We start from the raw sequence: 21,850 nt of genomic DNA on the forward strand, positions 1-21,850 counted from the left end.
ATCTCCCTAGCTCAAGGCACCTCCCCTTGACACTCAAGAGCTCAGAAATCCGCCCACTTTTCAAGAAGCCACCACTGAACCCTGATGATCTCACCAACTACCACCAGACCAACCATCTTTCCTTCCTAGGTGAGATCCGTGAGAAAGCAGTAGCCATGCAACTCCTCCAAAACTTCAAAGCAAACAACCTTCTTCATTCCTACCAATCTGGCTTCAGACTCAGATACATCACAGAAATGTCCACCATCAAGGTGATTGACAATGTCCTTAAAATCATCAATGATGGCCAACCTTGCCTCCTGGTGGTCCTCCTTGACCTCTTAGCATCATTCGACACCGTAGAACACCAGACACTCACCAGCATTCTACATCACTGCATGGGGATCAGCAGGATTACCCTCCCATGGTTCAAATTCTACCTTGCTAACCACCCCCAGTTTGTCCAAAGGGATGCTCCTGATCACCAACTCTACCCATCACTGTGCAATCCAAATGGATGCTCCCGATCACCAACTCTACCCATCACTGTGCAATCCCACAAGGATCCCTCCTCTCCCCTGTGATCTTCACATTTTTACATGGAACCGCTCAGAAACCTCCTAGCTCCACACAACATCCACATCCCCCAATAGGCAGATGACAAGAAGCTCTACCTCAAGATATCCTCCATCAAAGACATCCACAGGCTCAAATCCTACCTCACATTGATCCACTACTGGTTGTCCAGTGCTCATCTGAAGATCACCCTCCACCAAATTCCTACCACTGACCAATAACACCAAACACCCTGACAGCCATACCTAGCTCTCTGCTATGAACCTCAAGGGCCCCCTGATCTATGTCTCTTGCGTTCGACATCAACAGTCACCTTTGCTTCAAACAGCACATAGCAATGAAGACGCAGATGGCTTGGTTCCAAACTTCTTTCCTGCGGAAAATCAAGCCCTTCATCCCAAAGGTCAACTTCAGTTCTACTGCCCAAGCCTTGGTCCTCTCGTACCTGAATGGTGGCAAGGAACTTTCGAAGGTATTCCAGCAACTACAGTGCCACACCCCTCCCCAGATGTGTCCTACATGCTGCAGCACAATTCATTAGAGTACTCTGCGAATTTGACCACATCAGTTCGATCCTCATCAAACTACACTAGTTGCTGCTGGAAGCAGATTTCATCTTCAAATCAGTCGCCCTGAAGTCCCCCAACTAAGTCACTGAGAATCTAAGATCTACATTCCACCAGAAGTAAGGACATGTGCTTACTTGAACTCTGCCAGTGCAGGAAGGAAAGATCTAGAAGACAGGCCTTCTCTGTCTATGCCCCCAAATTCAACAACCCCCTCCCTGTCAACATCAAAGTCGCACCGTCGCTTCTACATTTCAGAAAGATGCTCAAGACCCTGTTGTTAGCTCCCTGCTCCCTTGTATCTCTGCTTCCCTCACAGTGTTCTTCCTTCATGACTTATAAAGCACTCTGTTGCTTATCAGTACTAGGTCTGCGCTCAATAAATACCCTAACAATAATGCCATAGTCCTAGTACAGCCCCTATTCACCCATAGTCGGGCTTTAGATCCTCACAGTGCTTTGATATTGATATTGGTATTTTATTTCTATCGCGCTCATACACAAGTGTTTCAGAGCGTGACAAGGCAAGGGAGGGGAACAGGGGAGAACAAAACAAAGATCTTACTATGCCCAGTGACATTGAGAACGCCCAAGTGCATGGGAGAGGGGGAGGGGAAAGGTGCATGGAAGGGGGGAGAAGTGGAGAGTGCGGAGCAAAGGAGAAACAGATAAATAATACAAAATAAATAATAAGGGCAACAAACAGTGGTCTTGAAGCCAGCAATTGGCAAGTGCTGGGTTTAAGGCAGCAGACAGGGTAGGTCTGATAAGTGCAGGAAGAAAAAGGGGGTAGATGTATGGGTACAGATACAGACCCCAGTGCAAGGGGTGGCCCAGAGGCAGTGCGGGAGGGTGGCAGGGTGAGCAGGTACCTGGGCCCGGAGGACAGAGGGTGGCAAGGTGCACGGTGCCAAGAGAGAACAGATCAGCAGGGAGGAGGAGGAGCGAAGGCAGAAGCAATGTCTAACCCCTTTGACATTTGGGAGCAGCCACTTAAACCACTGGATGGTAGTCATCATGCCCTAATAATCATCAAGCCCTACTAATCCTGTAAGACATTTCGGTGACTTATGACACAGCGGAGCATTACATTCTCCTTGGAAGCCTCCAGACCTACTTTGGCATTACTGACACCACCGCCGTCATGCTGAGAACCTTGCTGTAGAAGAAATTGCAAGTGCTCAAAGTGTGACATTTCCTCTTGCCAATGCATAGAACTAGACTGCAGGGCACCTCAAGGTTCCACGCAGACTTTTATGCTTTCCTGTGCCTCATCACAGATGTCATCTGATTCTTTAGACTTAAGGTCCAAACCTATGCAGATAACACCCAACCGATGGAGTGCATTGGACAATAAGCGCAAGTCAACAACCAGTCAACCTACCTCTCGCAAATTACTTTTGAGCTGCATGAAAGCAATCCAAGGTTGAATGAGCAGCGCAAACATACATCTAATGGCTAGAAGTCGGAATTCCTCGTACGCTCCACTCCAACACGACTCCACCAATTCATGTATCCAGGCACTAATAGCTGGGAAGAAGGACTTCTTCCTCCAATGTTATCCTCGTTCGTTATAAATTCTCCCTCGGAACAAGATTGACTTGTAGTCAAATCCTTCAGTTTAAGATTACAGCAGAACGTCATGCTCTACAGTGCATCGTATCCCCCCACAAAGCCTCCCGCCTCAGAGCCATCATACTTACTGCAAATGACTGCAAACTGTATTTGTTTTTGCCTCCCTCGACCACCCATCACCAAGTTTCAGCTTTTCCAAAATGAAGTGGCCATACTCATTTTTAACCTTAAACCCCATGATCACACTTCACTGGTTCTATCTCACCTGCACTGGCTTTCTGTCTTTTCCAGGATTTAATGTAAAACTCTTTGACTCACTCACACAGCTCTACATGACCAATTTAGTCATTATTTTTGTGATGTTTTATAATGTAACAAAGGTGTGACCCAGGCCCAATCTACCTTTGCAATTATGTCTAATTATTACCTGCCGCGCCATATGTTTTGCCACATCTAAGCACCGATTGGTGCTTTTGCAAGCTTTACCTGTCGGTAATCCTGCTCGTGTTATTGCGTCGCCCACGCGCCGGTCCCCAGCCATATTCCTGTCCCTTATGAACTCGCTCAGGCCACCATGGAAAGCGTGAAGGGACTACACGTAGTCCCTTCTCCCTGTTCCACGGTGGCGATTTCTTTTATGGACCCTTTTTCATTTGTTTTAAGGGCGGCCATGGAAATGGAGAAGAGACCACCTGTAGTCCCTTCTCAATTCCATGGCAGCCATTTTCTTTGTTTACCATGGCTGCCACGGAAAGGGAGCACGGACTACGTTTCCCAGCCGCAATGGCTATTTGTTTTCTTTTTTTTCAGTTGCGAACGCAAAGTGCCTCACAACGTAAAAAAAGCACCATTAGTACCCTGGTCTAACGGGCCGGGGTACTAATGGAAATAAGCCCCTCGCTGTGGGGGACATTACTGCATCATATAATGCCCTGAGGGCCTTCATTAAGACCCTAACTATGCTCAGGCCTGTAACTATGGGCCCCCGTTGCTCAGGGCTTAGTGCCGGTGTATATCGACTTCAAGGATCACTAAGGGCTTCAAATGCCTTGCTACTTTCAATCTCGAAACTCTCTATTAACTGCATAGTTGGGAAAAGATTTGCAATTTAATGCCAAATACTCTGGAGACCCATGCTTCTACATCTGTGCCAGAAACAGAAGTGTCACAGCTGTTACTGTGCTCTCAAGACTCATTTGTTTGCCTCTCAATCATACGCTCACCCCTCTGTCCCGCTCTGCCTCCTTCCCTTATCCCTTCAGTGCCCTATTCCACCCAAATCTTGACCCATCCTCTTATGCATTTCGAGCCTGCTTTGCCTCCTTCCTGTATGCCTTCTCTTCCATGGTCCACTCCCATCTTGCCTCATCCTCTTATGTGATCTGAGTAACTCTCTGCCTCCTTCCCTTATCACATCTACTCCCTGGTCCGATCTCCTGGTTTGCCTCATCCTCTTTTGCGCTCAGAGGCAAGACAGGGTATGGCCTGAGTGGGCAAGACCCACCCAAAGACTGTAAATACCCACTCAGCAGCACTGTGTGGGCATTTCCAGATGTTAATGTCACTGTGATGGGCTCAACTACATTATTTATTTATTTATTTAATACACATATGGCAGCATGCCTTGTGTATGCAACAGGAAATACAATTACACAGATTAAAACATACATCGTTGGTGCTTATCAGCAATAATTGCTAAAAAAAGAAAAACATACATTTGTTTTGTGTGAACTTTACAATGATCCGCACAATTCATCAATAAATACCAAAGCATATTTACACTCCTAAAAACAATTGAATAAATACCTCTGATAAAAACACATTAGATCTGTATCTGCATAATTTCAACACATTTCCAGTAAATGTTTGCAATGTGAAAAATCTAATTAATATCACAGCCATTAAGAAAAGCCGGCCATACCATATTAATGTCAGCCATCTTCATGCTGTTATTATATGCTTTAAGATCTTCCCAACGTAAGGCCAGCAAACTTTTGCATTCAAGTAGTAGATGTTCCAAGCTCTCAACAATGTCATTCCCACACAACCAACAATAGCGTATATTATGCAGTATTCCCCACTGAGTCAAAAAGGCAATGCTTATATTGAATTTGACCCTAACATATTGCTTTGCAATTGCACTATTAAGAAAGGCTTTTCTGTAAGAAGGCATGGTACCTCTTTTTATTATATATTCTCAGAATGAGGTATGATGTTTACCGGAAAACAGATTGCTTAGGTACTGTTCTCTACTATGTTCAATGAGTTTTTCCTTGAGACAGTTATTTCTAATGAAGACTGCACCGTCCACTCTCACTCCACAGCATCCTGCTTGCCATTTCATGCAGGTGCCAAACATCTTACCCAGGGTGCCCACTGTGAGATAATTATCAAGGTCACAAAAGGCAACCATGAATGCACCTAGCATTGTCTCAGGTCCTATTTTGAGCAATTTATCACAGAATAAGATTGTTTTTTTTGTTGCATCATATACGATACCAGGTATCTCAAACTCTAGATACAGTAATTCAACTGGTGTTGTCGGAGGTAGCCCAAACAGCTTACGTAATACTTTGGCTTTGTATCTTCTCAAGGAGTCAATGTACTTTCCACCCCATATTTCAACACCATAAAATAGGATTGAACGGAATTTCGTCTGATATAGTAACAACACTGTCTGAAATGTCATCCGACATTGGTTATTTACAAAGCAAAATATCATATTGATTTATACATTAGATTCAGGCCCTACTTCTTAGACAATCCTGGCTACGCCTCTGAGTCTCGCTCCTCCTCCTTCCCTTACCCCTTCACTTTCCTGGTTCACTCACATCGTGCCTCATTCTCTTAGGCGCTATGAGTCCTTTTCTGCCACCTTTCCTTATCGTATCTCTTCTCTGGTCCATCCCCAGCTTGCCTTGTCCTCTTGGATATACTGTGTCCTGCTATGCCTCCTCCACTTATCCCGTCTCTTCCCTAGTCCACCTCCATCTTGCCTCGTCCCCTTACACTCTCTGAAGCAACCGTCGGTTATGTGGGCATGCTACAAGCAACCATTAAATAAATAAATAAATAAGAACAGGGATGAAGCTCATGAGAAAACACCACAAGGGATTCTACAAACCTCTCTTGCCCCTCCCCATAAGTACTTTGAACCGAACTTCATCATGAATGCCTCTCTGTGTCTTGCTTATGAATTAAAATCCCTTGATAACATTAAAGCAAGTATACTGTCTTTAGTCAGGCTTTGCATAGCATAGGAACTATAGAACTACCAATAACATAATTGTTTTTATTTAATGTTATATAGTAATACAATAACCTAACATACTTAGCTTCATACATCTATACAAAAAAGAAAATCACAGAATACAAGTATAATAAGCCTCATTGTCTGCGAATACAATTCCATCTAAATAAAATAAAATATGAGAGTTCATAATTCTTAAAACCTTCACAATAACAGGAGACAAAGAAGAAAGAAAATAAATAGTATAAAATGTCAGCCAAAAAACATTTATAATATATATGTGTGTCTGCCTATGCCAGAGGCGCAGAACAGTTTTTTCCAGAGGGCCAAATGTACCTTACATACCATCTACAGTGTCCTGAACTGCAAATGTGAGGTGTTATGGGGTTCCAAAGGGACGAGCGGGAGGAGGCGTTTAGAAACAAAACCCCACTGACTTTTTTTTATTAAACACATGGGAAAACTCTGTATTTTGTGGTGTACTTGTCTTTATTTTTTATTTTTTTATTTTTTCAATGGTTCAGTTTATTAAAAAACCTTTTCATACTTACTTCTCTCCAGAAGTTCTACGGATGAATACATGTAGTCATTCAATCATTATAATGTTCACAGATCCATCATAGGACAATCAGATCCTTTAACATTTCTTTCAAAAAATGTCATCCCAGCTAAAATCAACGATACATTATATCCGGTTAAAAATAGTATCCACTGCTCATCTACTGACAAAGATTTCAAGTCTACACATATGTCAGCCAAGAACTTAGTTTGCATTGATGTAAAGGCTTTGCAATCTAGAAAAAGATGTTTCACGGATTCAGGGATTCCCTGGGTTTTTGCAAAATCTGCAAAAGGCTTCAATTTTGGGAATTTGGCACTGGAAACTCAGCACCTCTCTTGTTGGAAGTATGTGTAAACGTACTTGCATGAATACGTCTCTTAGTACAGCACATGGGACCTTGGATAAATAGGCTGACAAGTGACCTAGTCCTATTCTTTCTTGCTCTAGAGGCAGTATTAGTTTATAGGAACATCTTCTGTCCTTAGTATTTCTCCAAACTTGAGTACGAATGCTGTTTTTCACTTACTGTGGGTTTGTTATCAGTGTTGCTTCATTGAGTTCTAGAGAGAACACACACGTTTGACACTTCTCTTTCCATTTTCAACCACTCCTTTTTCACATATGAAGAACCTCACAGGATTCCAAATGGAGGAAGAACATTGGACAGGAAACATTTACAATACAGCGCCATCGATTTAAGGAACTTTTTCCAGAAACGCCTTCCAAATAATCCCAGAATTGCGATGGTAAGTTTAAAACAGTTTCAGCTCCATATGTAAGAATGGGCATAACTTTTTGTTTGTAAAATGATCGTATAGGGGACATGCTGAACTTGCCATACTTCTCTGCATTAGCCTCGCTTGAGAGGCTAAGGTTTGACATTTAGATTTTAAAGCAGATTCCATTATTTTTCATTGATGTTAAGGTAATGAGGACTCCCAGGTAAGTGAAGGAGTGCACTTTCTCTAGCTTCTGATTACCCATCTGCCATGGTTCTTTTGCATTGTTTTTACATTGGGCACTGGTCAACATCATTATTAAATGTTTTAAATATTTACACGCAGATCGTTATTCCTCATACAGGTTTGAGAATATTAATTCTTTGTTGCAGTCCAATCACTGTCTGATCCAAGACAACTAAGTCATCTGCATATAGGATCTATGTAATCACAGTTCCACTTAATTTGGGAGGAAAAGCTCTTGCCGCTTTTTAAGTTTCGTCCATATCTCACAGGTAGATGTTAAATAGTATGGCAGCAAGGGGGCACCCTTGTTTTAGCCCGCTAAAGGTGCTCATTTTTTTCAGAAAATAGTCCATCTCTTGTTAATCTCACTTGAATGGAGGTTGATAAATAAAAGGCTCTTATTGCTGCCAACGGGTCTCTAGGACATCCCAAGGAACACATTTTTTACCATAATTTCTCCCGACTAACACTGTGGAAGGCTTGTTATATAAATCTACAAAAGCTGTGAATGTTTTGGACTTTGAGCTTATCACTTTTAGTGTCAACAAGTTTAGTAAAAGTAAGTTCAAATGTGTTCCAACTCCTTTCATGAATCCTGATTGTCTTGGATCTAGCCGCCCATAGTGATCAGCCCATTTTCTAAATTGTAACAAAATCATGCCAACGATTTTTACCAAGATGTCTACAAGGTCTATGGAACGATAGTTAGCTGGTTCTTCTATATCACCCTTTTTAAATATGGGAATAATTAGAGCGGTTTTCCAGGATGCAGGAACTTCTTTGGTTACTGGAATGTCATGAAACAATAACATACAGAAATCAGTCCATGCTTCAGGATTTTGTTTTAAGATGGTGTTTGTGAGGCCATCAGACCTTGGGACGTGCGAGGAATTCAGGTTTTTTATTATGTTTTGAGATATCATCTTTATCAAATTCAATCGTCCAAGGGCCACTTGAATCTTCATTTGTGGAGGGCACAGAAGATTTAGGACGAGCAAACGATATGGTAAAGTGTTGTTTCCATTGTTTTGCTGTCACAATATTTGGAAGAGCCGCGGGTTGAACAGTTGGATTATTGTTCATTATAGCCCATATGTCACAGCAATTCTTCGAGCAGATAGTTTTAAGCACTTATTCTGCATCATATTGTGACCTCGGTGCTTTAGATGATATTAGCCAGTTTCTATACTGTCGCTTCCTTGTTCTTCTGAGTTTGTCACTCATCTCATTTGCCTTTGTTAATTTGTCGCATATCAGCTCAGTATATTTTCCTGATTTCAATCAGCTCTTCATTATATGCATGTAATCTTATAGGAGGGACTTTATTGTTTTTGTTATGGTTTCCTCTAAACGCCAACAACATACCCAAATAATCTAAGTCACCCTTCATTTCCCTTGATTTCATTGCATATTTGTTGATAATCGTGTGAATATCAAGAGATGTTGAAGACCACTACGCTTTTGGAGATCCTTCCATGTTATTGTTAGTAATTTATGATCACTACTTGTGTTTGATTGTTAATGTAGCAATTGCATCCCTCATATTTCTGGATACGGAAATGTAGTCTAGATGGGCTTTCTGGTTGCTGCAGGACCATGTAAATGTGCCAGGTGTATCTCACTTTGTCTGTACGTTTAGCATGAAAAGGTCAAAGTCTTTAATTTCTTGTGCCCACAGCTCTGATCTATCGTTTAGATCACATTTACTGATCTTCTTGCCTTCTTCATCTAGGCATTTGATGTTGAGATCTTCGCATAGTATCATGTGTGGATCTGTAAATTGTGTGTATGCATCATCAATCAAGGCTGACAATACATCTACAAATAGTTTTTTCCTATTTTGGCCGGATTCTAGTAGAGAATGAATACCACTAATGTTTTCTTCTCGGCGCCTGATGGTTGTAACCAGTCAAGTATCAGCCTTTATAGGAATGGATTTCTGATTTTTTTCCTCTGTGACAATTAAGCCTTGTCCAACTTTTATCACAGTCAACAACCCTGAACAAGGTCCACCATTTGTTCCTTTTGTAGCTGGATTTAAGAATCCTGTGTATCCTTTACAAATCAGTTTTTCGCGGATCCACCTTTCTTGACAGCACATAATATCATGAGTTGATAAGTTCATCTCATCTTTGTTAAAGAGGTGGGCAAAGCTTCTGGTATTCCAGGATCCCATACTTAAAGTCTTATGGCCTTCAGTCCTTGGCTGTTATCTAGCATGAGTAGGCGCTAATGATGCTGCAACTCTTGACCAGTCTAGTTGTTGTTTTAGGGTAATCACATTTGAATGTAAATCATTCACCTTCTTTGCAGCTGTAGTGGACCTGCTAAATGTGACTTTTAGACCTAACATGAATATACCTCATCGTATACTCAATGTTTGATTCACCAGGTTTGAGGATTTGTTGAGGGTTATCTTTGAGTCTTTTCGGACTCTATCAGAGTTGCGTTCAGGAGTGTATCCTCTTCATGATCTGAGTAGGATTTCGGTTTCTTGCTAACTTCAAAACCATATTGCAACAAATCTGCTGTTGCATCTAGCAAGTTCTTTTGGACTAATCTTGAGTTCAGATGTGGTATAACCCAATCTACGCGCTGTTAATTTACAAACTGGACTGTTATAATGTCTTCATCTTGCGTAGTGTAGGGCTGCAATGTAGTAATTTGATTACATTCAAACTATTTAAAATCACATCGTTTTAGGAGGGGAGAATTATTTCAATCACTACTGTTGTTAATTTTGTATCTGGTTGTGAGTGATGACATTTGCCTAGTGGTTTACATTCTAGTTTGTTTGTTCAGAAACCTCCAAGACTCTAGGTTGCTACTGCCATAGCTTTTTGGATTAGGGTTTTCCTTTTGTCTTCCATAGTTTGAAATGGCGTTACCCATTTCTTTTGCCTTTTCTTATCAAGATCTTTGTTTGTTGCAGCCATTGTTCTTATCTCTTCCTCTCGTTCCTCAGTACTATTGAAGGTACTAGTTGGCTCAGACTTCGTTAGATCCATCGTTCCATCTCGAAGTTCAAAATCATTTATTGAGTAAGTCGAAAGGTTTAGCAATGCTTCCATCTCTAGATTTTCTCTGATTCTAGAATCTTGTGTGTTTGCTGCATGGGATTTCCAGTGGTATCTTGTTGATGGATCGGTCATGGGCTGTTAGTTTGGGTGTCCCTTTCATTAGGCTCTATTCTTTTAATTACTTTGTTGGTAGCAACCAATTGGTTGGAATCTCTAGGTGGAGTGGATACATTTCTTTCGGGACCCATTTGATTTGGTTTTATTTTTACCTTGTGTTAGGAAAGATTTCACTTAGGTGCAATTTTCACTCCATTTGTGAACCCCCCAAACTTGTTGCTTTTGTTTGGAGTACCTAACATGACTTTTACCAGTGAAGCCCAGCTTTCAGCTGCATTCCTCTGGGCTTTCGCTCATTTGTTATGAGGAAACTGACACGTCCTTCAGGCTGTCAGCAGTGGGAAACTATGTTTCCCGTAGTCTTCGAAATTTTTTTGCCTTTTCTTGGTAACATTTTATTTATGTGCCAAGTACCTTACAGTACCGGTCATAGGGGTCCTTTTGTTTTATGGCCCTAGTCACCCTCTAAGGATTTTTTGGTGTTTGTACAAGTGTGTCTAGGAGGAACTGGTGGCAGCAGTTGACTTTCAATGTATCTTTACATTTTTATAGACCATAGAGCGTTTACTGCAATTGGCCCAATAGTGTGGCCAATGCCGAAAAATGGCTTTGCCACAAAGGCTTTTGTTCTGTCCTTTGGCCATTTTGTCCCTTTGCCTTCCACCTGGTGGGTTATTCCTTATTTGGGCATGCAGCATCCCACAAAAACCGCAACTCTTGTGGGCTCCTGCATGTCACATGTGCTAGTGTCCAGGAAGCTGGTTAGGAATCTCTGGTCCCAATTCACACTACTGGAGCCAGTATGTATGGTAGCCATTAATGACTGGAAACACTGTGGGCCATGATTGGTCCACGTCTGGTGTGCATGCAAGAGAGCAGATCTTCCATTGGCTATCTGAGATTTGAGCACAAACCGAATCTTGGATAAGAGAAGGGGCTCTGCATCTATTCCAGGTCAATCTACTGAGGTTCACACCGAACCTCATAAGGAGCCAAGTATCCTTAAGAAGAAAGCAGACTCGAGGAACCACCAGTGATGTGCTTGGAAGGTTTGGCACCCTGACCCCAGTGTTGTCCTGTCGGACCCCTGCTTCTTCATCGAACCAAGAAGGCCTGTAAGGGCACTTCTCCCCGTTCGAGTAGTGGGAACAACTACTCTCAGCTTCTCCTACTTACCCTCGCAAAGAGCGTCTTTGGAAGTGTTTCTGGGCCATCCAGTGAACTGACCACTTTGAACCCAGATTATCGCACAGGAGCGCTGCCATCCTGAGTTGAGACTTGGACTCTGGGAAATGCTAGTTTGTGGTCCTGGGCCCTCACTCACCAAAACTCGTTGGCCTAGCTCCTCTGAATCATGATTTCTGAGAGTGCGCCATGCTGCAAGCATTTGCGGTCCCTGTGTCGCCCCGCTGTGGAGAACATCACTGAAGGTGCCTACAGTTCTTGCCTACCGTGTCCTGAGATGAGCCGCACCAGAACAAACCTTCTTCCTCCTTCAAGGTCTGAGAAAAAACAAATGTCCCATCACCGACAATCATCCCTTAACACAACCGCTGAGAGACAGTGCATTTTGAAAGTACAGGGTTAACACCAACAAGCAAAGTTTACTAGACTGCCAAAGTTTGGTCTGGACTGTGTTGAGGGTCGGGGAGTACTTTCCTAACTTTCCGGTGGCCCCATGGCACATTCGTTCTTTTTTATGCATGAGTGTACCTCAAAAGATACTCACCTTGGCTGGGATCGCCTGCGCTCCCCACCTATTCCCGAACTCCGAAAGTCACTCTATCCACAAGGGTAGACCCTCTTCTAGGAATAGGAACTGATTAGTCATCGCTTCAAGCCCCTTCCTGAGCAGCTACAGCCCCCTCAACGGAACCTGCTTTTTCGTTTACGCACGACCGTGCCTTGTTAACGCACAACTGTACTTTGATACAGGATAGGCTCCTCTCTTCGTAGGGCTGGGCTACATAAGTTAGAGATTGTTGATGAAGGACTGTCTAAACTGATATCTGTGGGGACTTAACCCTTTTGCTGTTACTGGTAGTGTTTTTTTTTCTCCCCCCATCATCAGCCTTCGGCTAATTGCATTATTGTATATATGTTAGATAGTGTATGATTGTGTGTTAGAATTGTTTCTTCATAACTGTAGTTTAATTTTGTTTTGATAATATGGCCAATAATAAATGTATTTTTGATACATCTGTCTAAGAGTAATCTGTGGAGTTTTACTGTGAGTGCACGTTGTGGGCTTCCTATTACTCTCACCCCTGTTGAGACTTAGGGCCTCATCACGACTTGGGCGGTAACGCCGGCGCTGCTAGCGCCGGCGCTATCTGCCCTACCGCTGAACTCCCCGGCGCTAATAGCGCCGGATCACGAGTTTGGCGGTAATGTTAATCCCCATTCCCCATTGAGCCCATTCAGGAATGCCCCATTCCCCATTGGGCTCAATGGAGAAATTTTGCGCGAATACCGCCTGCGGATTTCCCGCCGGCGGTATGAGCGTGAATTTTCAGTGGATTTCCCCCCAGCTCAGAGCTGGGGCGAAATCCGCCGAAGTCCTGATTTGGCGGACCCTTAAATCCGGCGGTAATAGCGCTACCTCCGGAATTAAGGGTTAGCGCCAAAGTCGTGATGAGGCCCTTAGTCTTGACCACCTGTCAAGCTACCGTAGATTGGTATTGTTTGTCCAGATGGTTCCCCCGTTCCACTAAACTAGGTTGGCCTCTTAAACTTCTGCCCACCAGATCAGAGTTTAGAAATCCATCTTAACAACTTGCATATTTTTTGTCTTTTAATTTGGTTACTTCTTAATCTTCCAGTTGTAGATATATACTGGATGGTTAAAAAATGGAAAAGACTTTCAAGTTCTCTTGTCTTGGTTCAGGTCTGTACATTGAGTTTGTTATTATATTCCGTTCGCTCATCTCAAGGTTTCCAAGGTTTTAGGTGCTAAATTTACAAGGAGTCAGTATGTCTGCCTCCTCTGCTGATGGGATATTTTTGTTATTTTCAACTATCTTAGGGTGTCTGTTTGTCTGACGGTTTCAGGGTTGACCCTTTTGGCCTCTTTTGTTTCCAATGAACTCAGATGATGTATTTGAACTGGCATTCGAAAAAAATGTTTACATTCAAAGTTGTTCTATTTTTTTGTCGCTGGTTGTTGGTTGCCACATGTCTCTCTGTTTCAATATTCGAGGAGTTGGTCGATCGCTGATCCTTGTCATGGGCCTTCCTCAACCATTTTACGGAATCTAATAGGGCGGCCATCATAATGTTTTTATCTTTTACCTCAATTCGATCTAAATCATATAATCTCCCTTGCCACTGATTCGTCAGCTCTGTCTCCTTATCCAATCATCTTTGGACCTCGTTAGTAAAGGATTCTAAGAATATTAATTTTGTATGGATCATTGCCATGAGAGTGGCTTGATCTTTAATGGACTCATTCATATTCTCAATGTAGTAAAGGGCTTCAATGCAATTGTTAGAGCTGACATTATAGTTGATTGAATTTTGGACATATTTATTGTCGGTAGCAGGTATTCGTATTGACCCTGAAAGGAGTGTTCTGTATTAGAATTGCTGACTGAAGAGTTAGAAGGGGTAGGTAATAGATACACTAATATGTTGTTGAAGGTTTTGAGTACTTTTACAGTCAGTTGAAGGTGGAATACAAAAGGTATCCGTTATCAAGTCTTGTGAAGGTCTAGGTACAGCATTATAGGTCAATGGCCCGTGCCCTTGGTGGTTCCTCGCTGTATCTCGTGATGTTTCATGTGACAGCCATTCAGGGTTTGAATGGCTGTTTTTCTTATTTTCATGAGCTGGCATTTTGGCAGTGTCATATGCTATGTCGCTCAATCTTTGCCAGGCAATTGTCGTTTTTATCTGAGCCAAGTCCCAAAAGATAGGCGTGCTGCCAAAATTGAGTGCTGAGTCTCTAAGGTAGGCGGCTGCTCGGTAGTACTGCCAAGTGGGCACAGGAGATTCATTGATCCATTGTTTGAATTTAGAGACTGACATTCAGGTCGCGTGTATAAACCGTCCAGGAAGGCACAATCGTCTTCTGTATAGAATGGTGTACTCTCTGTGTATCTACAATTCTACTTCAGATTTATTTCCATCATTATCTGTAGATATACATGGGCTGATTAAAGGCTGTAAGCGCATGGTGTCCACAGCCCCAATTGCTGTTCGATTAAGTTCAGCGTTTAGTGCTGAAATGGCAAGTATTGGTGATGATTTGTTCGCTGAGCCTCCTACCAAACGTTGGCCTCCAGCTTTCCCCTGTACTCGATGTTGGCTCTCAACCATGATGGGGAGGGCATGGGTCAACATTCTTTTGAGTCTGAATGTGGGGGATTCAGATCACTTTCATCAAACGAGGGGAGGGCAGGGTCAATGACTGGTTTGCTCGAGACATTTAAATTATAGATCACAACATTTTTGCTAACTGTCGTGATGGAATTGCTCACCTCTTTCACTACCCAGTGCTTGTGTCGCTCGGCATCAGGCCAAGTTGTGTACCTTCCAGAGAACTAATGAAGGTGCGATGGACTGTAAAGAAGAAACTCAGTCACTCGATGGACCTACGTCGCTGGGTCAGTGCAGGGCTGCAGGGACTGCAGAGACTGCTTGATTCTGCTCAGCTCTGCACGCTTGACAGGGGTTTTGAGTTGGGTCACTCCTCCTTCGCGATAGGCACTGTAGATGGACTCTCAACAGCATACACCAGTTAGAAGAGGAATTCAGAGACGGCTCGACCCTGCTCGACTCCGCGCGCTCCACGCTTGACAGGGCTTTTGAGTTGGGTCACTCCTCCTTTCCGATAGGCACTGTAGATAGACTCCCAACAGCATACACCAGGTAGAAGAGGATTGTAGAGACTGCTCGACTACGCTAAACTCTTTATTTCTAATTCACACTTTAAATTCTGGTCTACACATCGTATTTTCATCATTTCTTTTTTTCAAAAGATCATATTGGTAACATTGTCCATCTTACGTTAAAGAAGTAAGGCTATAGTAGGCAAATTATTCAGAAGGAACACACTGGGCCTCATTCCGAGTCTGGCGCTAACCAATGGCGCTATTAGCGCCTTGGTCGGCGCCGGACCCGTACCGGCACCGCCCTGGTGGAATGGGAAATTACCGCCCTATTCCGAGTTGACCAGGGCGGTAATTTCCCATTCCCCAGGGCTCTTCCCCATTCCCAAATGAGCCCCCATAGGGCTCAATGGGAATGGGGAAATTGCAAATAACGGTGACCGTACTTTACGGTCACCGTTATTGGCTGAAAAGCCCCTTTGCGCCCCCGTTCCTAACGCCTGCAAAAAGCAGGCGTTAAGGACGAGGGTGCAAAGGGAACTCAGAATGTGGCGGTAAGGGATTACCGGCACCGGTCTCGTTAACGGTGACTGGTATCCCTTACCGCCATACTCGGAATGAGGCCCACTGTGTGCAAACAGATTTCACATGCTGCGGTGCTCTGGACTTGTAAGGTGCAAGGTCTGCCAATGCATAGCTTCTGGGCACCGCCGCAATCCAAAATCAAGCAAGCAACGAGATTGGTAGATGCAGTTGCTTTCTTTAATGATACAACAGTGCAGTGCTTACGGTTCCTCCATGTGGCTTCAGGGGCGTAGGCAGGGTAGGGCCTGAGGGGCAAGGCCCACCCAAAATCTGTAAATGCCCACTCAGCAGCACTGTGTGAGTATTTACAGATATTTTTGTCAGTGCAGTGGGCCCAACTACATTAGCTTCAGGCCCCATTTGCTTGACAATCCTGGCAAGGCCTATGTGTGGCTTCCAAAAGAAATCAAGTGAGTCAAACATTACAGTGCTTGCAGTTTATTTGACAGCCTACACTAAGCCGAGAATGCAAACAGAGCAGTGTTTACAGTCTCAGTGTTAGTTGCATCCAACACAGGATAGGAATAATAAATTGCTTACAGTCTGTCCACATTACTAACCACCTATCACCAAGGTATACATGAATTCCTTATGACTAGATCAGAATAGTACAGTGGTCACAGTCTCTGTATCTGGGTGCACTCAGCACAGGGTACAACTAGTACCGTGTTTACCTTCTCCCTACACTAAGCAGAAAATACAACGAATGCAATGTGTACAGTCTGTTTGGCTGCAGGAACCATAGGATGCACGTAGTGTGCCGTGTTTACAATCTGTGTGCATGCCTACAATAAACGCAGAGTGTATGCAGTGCATGGGGTGTTTACTGACTGGGCGTCTGGCTGCACCTAAACTCTGTGTGCTCACGCTGCGCATGCGATACATATCTTCCATGTGAGTCCATCGAGTTTTTTTTTACATCGCAGGAGAATTCATTTTTTTTTTTTTTCTTTTATGACATTTTGCCGCAAATGTATTTGGGGAGAGACGCCCGCAGCCACCCATTCTAATCCCTCTACCTGTTATGTTACCCTAACCCCCTCCCCCTCCCACACACACATACATTTGCGGCAAAACTGCGATGTAAAAAAAAGCGATGAGTTCTCCTGCAATGGAAAATCCACCGATGCAACCTCCCTATCCCGATACATATAGTGCACTGTTACATTATGCATTATCTGCGCTAAATAATCCGTTCAGAGTTTAGGGTCTATACGTGTGTTTGCGGTCCGTGTCTGCCCATAGTGTGAACGGTACAATTGGTGCACAGTTTACAGCCTCAGTTCCTGAATGCACTAGGTGCACGATACACATTGTGCTCTCAAAAAGGCGTACACATTAAACCAGGCCTTTTGAATTTGCCAATGCTTCTCCCTCTCTTTGGGACCACCAGCAAATCCCTCCTACCGCCCCCACACATTGGGGCTCACGCTACAGTGCAGATGTGACTGATTTTTGTAACGTTCGGCACTGTTGCGTCTACCAGCGAGGCCACGGTTGGTGCAGGGGGTGGTACTGAAGTGGGTGTAGAATTGCCAGGACTGGATTTGGTAAAGTCCTTCTCCATAACCCTCTTCGGGTTAGAGCCTGAGGACTGGGCACATAAACCCGATTTCCGTGTCCAGGCCTGCTGTCATAAGGCTCCACACTTTACACTTCCCTGAGACGCGGGCGGAGGGCGGGGTCGCCTGCCACAGCGCTCCACGGGCGCAAGTGGACTGTATGCTTTAAGCAGACTCCCCGCCCCGCGACGGCGCTGTCACTCCACGCACTGACCCCTCGCGACCTCGTAACGTTTGCGCACTGTAGGCGTACACAAATACGACGAGCTGTCATGCCCCGGGCACATGCAGCAGGGCCCCCTGCACGGCATGGCCCTTTTGCGGCCTGACAGCTGACCGCGCTCCTCTCCTATCGGGGCGGGGGGACACCTGTCCCAGAGTCTCATAGAGGACAGCCAGGCCATGCTTGGCAGTTCGTCATCCTTGCCTTCCCAGCTGTGTGCGTCCAGAATTCGGAAGACACGTTCATCATCCCCAACGAAAGAGGGCGGCTGGACGGGAAGCACAGCTCAGGTCTACATAGCTTTAAGAATCCCAATATAGGGTGACCAGACGTCCCGGTTTTGCCGGGGTTGTCACAGTATTTGGTGCCTTGCCCCCCTTTCTCCCGATTATGTTCCCATTGGAAACTACAGTGGTTCCGGTTCTTAGTGGTAGGTTTTCATAGCTGGCAGGCAGGAACGCACAATCTCGCACAGAAGAAACTTCAGATAGTGTTAGTTTGTGATGAAATAATTATAAATGGGTTTTTTGAACCGTAAAACTGAAACCGCCTTCTCCTCGAAACGCTACTGAAGTGTAGTGCCTTGACAGCCACTTTCAAGAGTTAGTCCTACGTTTATGTTAGTTGACCTGTCCCGGTTTTTCATTTTTTAAATCTGGTCACCCTGCCTCAAAAGGACGAGCTTGCTCTGCCTAGATTGGAACTTGTGGGGTGCAGGTTAGACGCAGTTCCATGTAAGCGCCAGTGACGCCCCCAAACTTTTTTTTACAGAGGTGGCCTGATGGTCACTGGAAATCTTGGGGTGGCACACCAAAACAAACACCTATGGCGCAGATGCCCGGTGGAGGGGGGGGTCAACGTTTTTATAAGGGTGGCCGTGGCCCCCGTTGGACACCCCTTGGTGGCACCTCTGGTAAGCGCAAACCCAACCGCCAGTCCTCATTGTGTGCCAGGCACAGTGCTCACAAGTGCACACTTCCAAACGTTTGCTGCATATACGTCGGGCTTTTATACTGCGCTTCGTAAGCTTCTTTGGCGAGTTATGCTTCTGTATTTCGGATGTTCAACGCTGACAATCTTACCCATTTAGCCAGCCATAGCTTTTGAACTAGAAGCACTTTACATTTTGGGAATTGTAATTATGCCTGCAAGAGGGCTTTAATACAGAAGGGCAGTAGCTTCCAAGAATTTCCCTGTCGCCGGGCTTGACTGGGCTTGACAGCCTGATTCCCCAATGCTAAAAGTCAATGAAAAGATGACAGGTGACCAGGGCCTCTTGCCCAGTAGATGTCACTATCATCCCTGTTTAGAATCACCTCATCAGTTTGATACTTTGGGAGTTTGAGCATTTCTTTTCTACTAATCTAAAGAGAAAATATAACAATTTCATTGTTTGATTTTTAAAATGTATTATATTGAATTATTGTCAGTAGTAGTGTGTCATTTGTATAGCGCCTTTCACGTTAGTATGGGCACAACGCACTGTAGGTTGAATGCTCTGGAAGGGACCAGAGTCCAGGTATGTGCTGTTCGAGTAGTGCTTTAGAATGATTTAATAAATATAAAACATATATATTATGGCTTTCCCTCAAAGGAACAGAGGGATTGGAACCTACATTGTCCTCTTTTAACTAGATTTTGTTTTTGTATTTTAAACAATTTATTTTCTTCGATTTTAGACTGCTGATTAATTCAATAATATCTGACACACCTTTTAAAATGGATCCGTGACAAGTAGGAAAGTTTGTTAGGCCACTCTTTTAATTATATATGTATAGCGTTTTCTTAGATACTTGCGATTCTTAGGGAGCGTCAGAAATGTCTCAGGACACGGAGTACGGCTGGAATAAGATGGGAAAAGATGTCTGAGCCATACTGCACTGGAGGTATTGCTGCGCCAGATTTTGAGCTCTATTATTTGGTTGCTGAAGCACAATCCGTGAAATATTGGTATAATATATCAGATAGGTCACCTCATACATTTATAGAGAAACACACCACATCTCCCACGGACATTCCGTCAGTTATTTGTAATAGACAGCATAAAGATTCATGTGAATATGATCCAGTGAGCTGTACGGTCCGGGCATGGGGGGTGATATACAAGCGGCTGAAGTTAGAGACACCCTATAATCCGGAGGTTCCCCGTTGGAAACCTGGGACTCCAATAGAGAAATTAAGATGGGGGACGTGTTCCCCAATGGGAAGTTTGTGACTCTGGAAGCGTGGTGGGTGGAGGGTCACTTAAGACACTTCAGTACTATCGGATGAGATCTGCCTGAACCCCCCTACACGCATGTCTACAATTGGCTACAACGAGAGAGGGTCTGGGGATCTCCAAGTTATATGTATCGGTGCAGACTCACACTCCTACGACAAACCAGGACAAAGATAAATGGGAGGAAGACCTACAAAGGCCTATTGGTGAGGAGAAATGGGGCAAATACTGTGCACTCATAAAAATGTGTCACTCAACTCTGGTCTGCGTCTGATCCAGTTTAAGATCCTGAATAGGCTACATTATACACCGGCTAAAGTGGCCAAATTCACAGCAGACTGCTCAGGGGACTGTCCCAAATGTAGATCGCCTCAGGTGGGATCCTTTCATATGTATTGGGAATGCCCAGCGGTGGCGGGGTTCTGGGGAATGGTGACTGGAATGTTGGAAGAAATCACACAGATACCCCCTGCTTTGACGCCTCAAAAATATTTGTTTGGGGACATCGGGAAGTGCTCCGAAACAACTAGAAGGTTATTTAATGTCTCCTGTGTGGTGGCAAAAAAAATGTATTCTGCAAGCCTGGAAATGTCTCACACCGCCAAACATAAACACTTTCCTTCGAGAATTGACTTATGTCAATGAATGTGAGGAGCAATATGTCTTGACCCAGCCTAGTACAAGTTGACCCAAGGACATTTGGGCCCCCTTTAGGGTGTATTTGTGTGAAATGCTTTCTGGTGACGAAACCTCCATGTAACTTGGATTACATTGCTGCCATCAAGAGATGTGTCCTTGTATGATGTGTTGAATATGATGTGGAAATGGCGCTGTTGTATCTGATGTGACCACTAATGAAAAGAAGTTTAAAAAAAAAGAAATGTCTCAGGACACGCCCCCATGCATGGTTTTGGGAACTCCTTAGGCTGAGCTTCCCCCACACCACCATTTCCTACCCCACTTACAGAGCTGCCTGCATGTCCTAGCAGTGCCAAGACCCAAAGGTGTGCAAGAGCCTATGGGCCCGATTCATGGAATATGTGCCTGGTTCAAAGTGACTTTGCACTGCTTACACAAACCCTGATTCATGGAACCGTGCAAAGCGCATTTTTGCGGTGCAAAGTCAGGGCAAAGTCAGCGCATAGTCATTATTGCAGTACAAAATGGCTTTGCACAGGTCTTTGTAAGGCAAAAATACACTTTGCACGGTTCCAAGAATCAGGGTTTGTGTCTGCAGTGCAAAATCACTTTGAACCGGGAAATATTCCATGATTCGGGCCCTATAGGTCTTGTTTAAGGTTTATGAATTTATCAAACAACCAATCAAATGACCTGGCTGTCTATAGGGCAGTATGAAGAGCTACCTCTCCTTGAGATATTTCTGATTCGAAGGAGCGGGTCTGCAAGGAATCATTGGCAGAGCATTCCCTTTGTCAAAGGTTCTGTTACGGGGTCCTGCTATAGCACCGCTCTTGCCATTTTCATGGCCTCTTGGTGCTTTGGCTCCTGCAATTAAAATTGCAGGGTTATGGGTGGGTTAGCACAAAGCCAGACATTCCGGTGTGGCCCTTTCAGCACCGGCTGTTTCGGCACGACGCGTTCGGCGTAGTTCCTCTATTAGCCATGCCCTGTTGGCCAGGGCCAGCCAGCAGGTCACAGGGACCTATACGCACGGTATGTTGTTTCGCAAAATATATTGCCAACCTAAGCACTACTAAATGCAGTGCGTTGGTTGACCATATATTTAAGAGAAGCACTACACACACAGTAAATGGAGCACTACTTTTACTGAATGCTCCATTCAAAAATAGGTTGCTGTGTTT

This window comes from Ambystoma mexicanum, chromosome 8 (assembly GCF_040938575.1).
Source record: "Ambystoma mexicanum isolate Mex_15411 chromosome 8, UKY_AmexF1_1, whole genome shotgun sequence".
Taxonomy (NCBI): domain Eukaryota; kingdom Metazoa; phylum Chordata; class Amphibia; order Caudata; family Ambystomatidae; genus Ambystoma; species Ambystoma mexicanum.